The sequence below is a fragment of the Cherax quadricarinatus genome, chromosome 42 (genome assembly GCF_038502225.1).
Source record: "Cherax quadricarinatus isolate ZL_2023a chromosome 42, ASM3850222v1, whole genome shotgun sequence".
NCBI lineage: Eukaryota > Metazoa > Arthropoda > Malacostraca > Decapoda > Parastacidae > Cherax > Cherax quadricarinatus.
This window is the reverse complement of record NC_091333.1, coordinates 9,269,647-9,277,561: the sequence shown is the minus strand read 5'-3', so window position 1 is coordinate 9,277,561 and position 7,915 is coordinate 9,269,647.

The window sequence follows — 7,915 nt, the reverse complement described above, 5'->3', positions numbered from 1 at the left end:
GTGTCGAGTGTGTGTGTCGAGTGTGCGTGTGTGTGTGTGTGTGTGTGTGTGTGTGTGTCGAGTGTGCGTGTGTGTGTGTGTGTGTCGAGTGTGCGTGTGTGTGTCGAGTGTGTCGAGTGTGCGTGTGTGTGTGTGTGTGTGTGTGTGTGTGTGTCGAGTGTGTGTGTGTGTGTGTGTGTGTGTGTGTGTGTGTGTGTGTGTGTGTGTGTGTGTGTCGAGTGTGCATGTGTGTGTGTCGAGTGTGCGTGTGTGTGTCGAGTGTGCGTGTGTGTGTGTGTGTGTGTGTGTGTCGAGTGTGTGTGTGTGTGTGTGTGTGTGTGTCGAGTGTGCGTGTGTGTGTGTGTCGAGTGTGCGTGTGTGTGTGTGTCGAGTGTGCGTGTGTGTGTGTGTCGAGTGTGCGTGTGTGTCGAGTGTGCGTGTGTGTGTGTCGAGTGTGCGTGTGTGTGTGTCGAGTGTGCGTGTGTGTGTGTGTGTGTGTCGAGTGTGCGTGTGTGTGTGTGTGTGTCGAGTGTGCGTGTGTGTGTGTGTCGAGTGTGCGTGTGTGTGTGTGTGTGTGTGTGTCGAGTGTGTGTTTGTGTGTGTGTCGAGTGTGCGTGTGTGTGTGTGTCGAGTGTGTGTGTGTGTGTCGAGTGTGTGTGTGTGTGTGTCGAGTGTGCGTGCGTGTGTCGAGTGTGTGTCGAGTGTGTGCGCGTGTCGAGTGTGTGTGTGTGTGTGTGTGTGTGTGTCGAGTGTGTGTGTGTGTGTGTGTGTCGAGTGTGTGTGTGTGTGTGTGTGTGTGTGTGTGTGTCGAGCGAGTGTGTGTATAGAGTGTGTATAGTGTGTGTCTGTCTCTGTCCGTCCGCGTCTGCGCGCGCGCGCTTACCAGTGTGTGGCTGCAGGGGTCGATTCATAGCTCCTGGCCTCGCCTCTTCGCATAAATAATAGATGTTCAGTTTCTAATGGAAGTTACATCCTAGGTGAGATGTCAGTAAGAAAACGCCCGTCCTTCTCTAGGTGCTAGTATTAAGTCAAGACTACTTGCACACTGTTGTATGATTTATTATTGAATGAGTTTGGATACAGCCGTATCGTGCGGCTGCTCTATTCTGTATGATAACTGCATTGCGGGAGTAAAAGCTGTCTGTTTCCTTGTCCTTGTTCATCACGCTGAATAATTCTACACATAACGTGATGAAATCTGTTAGTCTGAGCTGAGAGACTTCGGTGAGGATATCGTCAAGTATGTTTCATTGTGGGTTGAGTAGCCCTGAGAGCTGAGACAGTTATGATGTTGAAAGTCGGTGGGCATGGTGTGAAGCTGGCTTGGCTGGTGGTAGTAGCATCATATGTGATCTTTGGATGGAGGAGATTAGAGAGAAACTAAGTGATGGTGGTATCAAGTGCGGTGATCTCCTGGTGGAGGAGATAGAGAAACTAGGTGATCTCCGGGAGGAGATCGGTGAAAACCAGGAGTTGGCTGGGGGCTTCAAGCGGTTATTTAAAGCTTGCAGTGTGGCCTGCTTACCTCCCTCCCTCGCTCTGTCCCTCTCTCCCTCCCGCAGCTACTGCCACTCAGATCCTTCGTAAACTCACTCCCACCTCAGCTGCCGCTGCTGCTACTTTCTAGCCCTTCCCAGCCACCACAACCTTAACTGACTATATCCTCATGCCTAGCAAAAGTCTCCTAGCTCAAGCTGAAAGATTTCAACACTGTGAAATCCATCCTGTGTTCATTCTTTAAGGAAAAATTAAGTGAAATCTGATATTTTTATGAAATGAAAAACTTGGATATTTCGCAAGATGGAATATGACAAAAATGTTTATCAACAATAGATGCATCTCCCCCCCCCTTTTTTTCAATAAAAATGGCGCTTCCTCAGCATTCCGTTTTATATATCAGTGCTACTTCTTCAGCTATTACTGATACCAATCTTAGCTACCGCAGCTTAGTCACACGAATATTGAAGATCGCGCGTGTTAGTGATTATGCAGTTTTGTGTCGTTAAGTACGATAAGGAATAGTGGAGGCATGTAGGAAGTTGTAGTGGTGGTGATGGAGCTACTGATTTTGGATCTGGTAGTGGTGGGGGATAAGGATGGTGGTTGTTGTGCGCGAAGGTGGTAGTTGTGGTGGATACGAGAGACTGTTAATTGTAGAGGTTGAGTGGTAGTGCTGATGGTTGTTGTGACTGCAGCAGTAGAACGTGGCTATTGTAAGATCAGTCATTAATGATCGTCGTGCTTGTGTGTACATTCATTGCTTTTTGTCATCTTTCAGCGGTACGGGCTTGCTGGTTCCTTTAACGCTTACCTTGTGTGCGGGTTGCCAGGACTGCACTTGTGGAGGTGCCAACACTACTAGTGTTGAGTGCCAATGTTGTCGTCAGTGCCAGCGTACTCCTTTGTACAGTGGCTAAGACACTGCAAGAAGCGAGTTTGAAGGTTGCGAGTCTCAGATCACGGGAGTGAACAACCAGTACAAAGATTTAATGGCTGTACCAATGCACCGGCAGCAGCAGCAGGATTAACAGCAACAGTGGCGGCTCTATCAGCAGCAGCAGTAATAGGAGGAACTGCAGCATCAGGAGCAGGAGCGGCAACAGATCTGTTAAAGTAGCGTCATTATTAAATTAGTAAGAATGGGTGAGAGAGAGCTTGCTTCTTACCGCTGTTGCCACCCATACCAAGCTGTGCTCTTTGGTTTCCATCTGCGCTGCTTCACTCAACGCCGGAGGGGGGAGGAAAGATGCTGCTGCTGCTGCAGCTATTGCTACCTCTGCCGAAAATTTCTGCAACGGACGCATTTTTTGTGGTAGTATTGCTGGTGATGGCATTGTTGTTGACATGTGTTTTTACTGATGGCGGGCATTTTATGAGGTGTGTGGCACGTGTGTTCAGCCTCTGGGCTTATAGCGTCTGATTCCAATAATAATAATTATTATTATATTATTATTATTATTATTATTATATTATTGTGATGCACTAAGCACTTAACGATTATACAGCTCCTGCGGGCTGGGATTTAATTAGATATGATCCCAAGTGGGAATATTACTGTCCTGACATAGGCAATACTGTACATACACTGAGTAAACCAAACCATACCCCGGCCGGGATTGAACCCGCGGTCAGAGAGTCTCAAAACTCCAGCCCGTCGTGTTAGCCACTAGACTCTCTGACCGCGGGTTCAATCCCGGCCGGGGTATGGTTTGTTTGCAATCGTGTCATTACGATTTCGTGAGTCATACACTGAGCAACTCTGCTGTTTTGCATGGCTGATTACCTGGTCACTCAAAATACCCCGGCCTCGTCAGGTGGAGGTGGTGGTGGCTGTTCTTTGCTTCCTACCACATGGGAATGACTCGTCCTAGTTCCATACCATATTGTAATAACTTTCTAAACACCTCTGAAAACTGGCAGGACTCTAGCACTGCTAGCTCCAGCACTGACTTGATACGGGGTCTGAACCCTTCCCTTCGGAGTTGGATACAACATGTTCTAACACCTTTCAAGTGTGCTGCTAAAAAAAATGCGTGAGAGGTATTGACAAATAAGACAGCCGCATTGTGAAAGCTGCTTCCTAAATTAATTAAAGCCCTAGGTTTTAGTTTAGGTGCAAAATACGTGGTATGTATGACTTGCTACTTCAGTCTGAGATGTATGAAGTGCACTTCCTTCTGTAACTATATAATCACTGGTACCTGGAACTTGTTTCTGTCATACTTGTCCTGTTTCCTGATGAATCTTGCTTAACCTGCCATCACTTGTCCTGTAATGTTTATAGAATTACCGACAGTATGTTAGGTAAAAGGACACACGTGCAACTAATGCGACATTTCATTGTAGCAACGTTTCGCTTTGCAGGAGCTATGCCAAACTCGCTGATCCTGTTTCCTGACGAATCGTACCTAACCTGCCATACCTTCGAGTGTTTAGATGAAATTATGGATACCGCGCCGAGCCACTGACTTTCGAGTTACCATTAATATTTAAATATATACACTAATGTAAATATGATAATGATATTCAGTACCGACAGGTTGATAAGACACATGTGCAACAATATTTTTATTCTGAAACGTTTCGCACACCTGTATTAGACTGAAGTCTACTGTGTAGGCGAAGTGTTTCGGAATAAAGATAACTGTTACACATGTGTTATGTACACTAATATACTTCATACATCGAGCAGATGTATTTTTTTTAGGTAACTATACAGTATTTATAGTAATAACGCTTTCAACACTTCTTAAGTGTTCCTTGAAGGGGAATACAAAAAAGATTTTATTTCGTCTAGAAAGTTTGACTTCCTCCGCCGAACTTAAACCATTTTGCGGAGTGCAGGTGATGGGTAAAGTTTTGAATGCATGCGGCAGGGCGATGCAGCCTGCTGGGGGGGGGGTTCACCCCCTTCCCTGCTTGTGTTCACCATCTCCTCCCTCCCCCGTTGATCTTGCCCTGTGCTTTCCTAGTTGTGGTTGCTTGGTTCGAGTTTTGGCTCCTGACCGCGTCCCTTGACAGTGATCATCTTAGTGGGCCCAGATTATGCCAATTTCTGACTATTTTGAGGGCGAAGACATATTTCCGGTCATCCTTGTGGCTTTTTAAAATGCATATTTTAACTTCGATCTGGGATCCCCTAGTTCCTGTTTCTGTGCCGCACTCTTCATTATGCCTTTCGCGTGCGTTGAGGTACTGGGAACTGGGGTTATGCAATACGGGGATACCTTTCTGGGATCACTGATGTACAGGGAACTGGGGTTATGCAATACGGGGATACCTTTCTGGGATCACTGATATACAGGGAACTGGGGTTATGCAATACGGGGATACCTTTCTGGGATCACTGATGTATAGGGTACTGGTATTATGCAATACGGGGATACCTTTCTGGGGATCGTGCATCGACCTAAATACGTTTAGCTGTTACTGATAAGGGAAATGCTACGAGCCATACATCGCCTGATGAATGGAAGGTAATTAGATTTGATCCAAGACAAGGGAGGGTAGATCCAGTTCTTGGTGTTAAAAATGCGATGTGTTAAGGAAATCGATATCCTAAGCGGTTTTAAAAGCTCTTGTTTGTTGAGTGTTCGCATCGCTATTGGGCCGTGTGGACGTGCTGCGCAGTAGCTCCTGATTGAGTTGGCTTTTGCGCAGTGGTGACGTGTACTTAGCTCTGTGAAGACCTGTTTGCGCGCTCTCTACGAAATGAAGCAAGATGCCCTCCGTCGAGCAACTTTACCAACAGCTTAAGGAAGAATTGAGGATGGCGAAGATGGAGATTCGGCGACTGACCGAGGAAAACAAGAAAATTCGTAGTAGTTCTCCTGTTTTGAGTCCTCAGGTCAAGAAGGGAAACTGGTCAGTGGCTGGACAGCAGGGAACGAAGTTGACGATCAAGAAGACGAATGGAAAGGTAGAAACGATGAAGAAGAGAGAGACTGCCGTGGAAACTGTTGTGGAAACATCTAATACATTCTCAGTGCTACTCGACGAATGTGAGTCGACTACTGGGAACATCACGACGAATGACACCAAGGAAGGTAAGAATATTGTTGTTGAGGATAGCCAAGTTAGGTATATGGATAGGGTGTTCTGCTTGAAGGACAGGAGTAGGAGACAGTTTGCTTTCCTGGGGCTGGGATGGAGGATATTGTTAGCCGTCTGGATGACATCATGAGAGGTAATGGGAGCAATCCTATTATGTCTCAGTGCTGGAGGCAACGATGTTGGCAGACGTAGGAGTGAAGACCTGATTAGCAGGTATAGGTCAGCAATAGAAATAATTAGGAGTAAGGGTGGGAACCCTGTCATATGTGGTATTTTGCCAAGGAGAGGAGTTGGAAATGAATGATTGTCCAGGGCAATTGGTGTCAATTGCTGGCTGGACAAATACTGTAAGGAAAATGCGGTAACATTCATTGACAACTGGGACCTCTTCTATGGCAGAAATGACATGTATGCCAGGGATGGGGTTCACTTATCTAGGTCTGGGGTGGTAGCACTGGCAACTGCAGTGGAGGGAGCAGTTATAACTTTAAACTAGGAATAGTTAGTGGTATGGGTTTTGGCAGGAAAACAGTGAAGTCCCAGTGTAGTAATATTACGAGTTCTAGGGGAACTAGTAATAAGCAGAACGAGGTAGACATGAAAAGCCAGGGACTTTGGGTGATAAGGACAGTAATAGGTTTAGTAGAAAAACAGAAATGAGCAGGAAGGGTAAAGAGAAAGGAGAGTCTTTCAATGTTTATTATGCTAATTGCCGTAGTGCTAGGAATAAGATGGACGAGTTGAGATTAGTTGCTAGTGCAGGTAACATTGATGTATTTGCCTTAACTGAGACGTGGTTTAATTCAAAAAGTCGGGATATGCCTGCGGAATGTCATATTCAGGGTTTTAAATTGTTCCAAGTAGATAGAAGTATCGGGAAGGGGGGTGGGGTGGCATTGTATGTCCGAGATCGCTTGAACTGTTGCATAAAAATGGGTATTAAGTCTGAAGTAACACATACAGAGTCTGTTTGGATAGAATTTCCAGAGGGGCATGAAAAACTGATTTTAGGAGTGATATACCGTCCCCCAAACTTAGGGACCAAGGGAGACTACTATGGGAGGAAATTAAGGCCACAAGGTACGATAATGTAGTAATTCTAGGAGACTTTAACTTTAGTCATATTGATTGGAATTTCTTGACTGGGAATTTAGAATCATACGACTTCTTAGAAGTAGTTCAGGATTGTTTTTTGAAGCAGTTTGTGACAGAACCTACAAGGGGAAATAACCTGCTTGACTTAGTTATGGCAAACAATGAATCCCTTGTTAATAATTCAGAAATTTCAGAGGAACTGGGTGCTAGCGACCACAAATCAATTACATTTAGCATTGAATGGAAGTACGATAGTAGCGATAACTTGGTAACAGTCCCAGATTTTCGCTTAGCAGATTACGATGGGCTTAGAGATCACTTATCTGTTGACTGGGGTAACGAAGTGAGCTATCAATATGACAGTTTCCTGAACACTATACATGCTGCTCAAAGAACGTTTATCCCATATAAAGAAATTAGATCAAATAGAAATGACCCAAAATGGATGAATAATAGGCTCAAATATCTACTAGGGCATAAGAAAGAAATTTATAGGCGTATCAAAAGAGGTGAGGGTCATCTTATGAATCAGTATATTGACATTAAGAGGGACATTAAAAAGGGGATAAGAAAATCTAAAAGGGACTATGAAATTAAAGTTGCTAGGGATTCTAAAACTAACCCAAAAAGTTTTTTCCAGGTCTATAGAACAAAAGTTAGAGATAAGATAGGTCCCCTTAAAAATAACTATGGGCACCTTACTGACAAAGAGAATGAAATGTGCTCGATTTTTAATAATTATTTTCTCTGTTTTTACACAGGAAGACACTAACAATATTCTAGTAATTTTTCCCATTTTAAAAAGGGACAAATTTACCTAAATTACCGCCCAATAAACCTGACCCCCAATTGGGGCAAATTATTTGTCAATTATAGCTTTTTGAATTATAAGATTTCGATAAAACATAGCTTGATTAAATACCAGCATGGGTTCACAAGAGGCCGGGCCTTTTTCTAACTAATTTATTAACTTTCTTCAAAAAAAAACTTTTTAGGTTTGACCCGATAAAAAATTTTATATTATTTACTTAGATTTTTTGTAAGGCTTTTTATAGAGTTCCCCCAAAATAGACTGTTAAAGGAAAAATGGCAGCTCGGCATTGGGGGAAAAATGCCCCGTGGATCAGTCATGGCTCACTGACAGGAAGCAAATGTGTGTCCATAAATGGGGTTAAAACCAGTGGGGGTCAGTAAAAATGGCGTTCCTTTTGGGGGCCGTCTTGGGCCCGTTGTTGTTTTAAAAATATCAATGGGTCTTGATGGGGAAATTTCTAGTGATAGAGGGAAA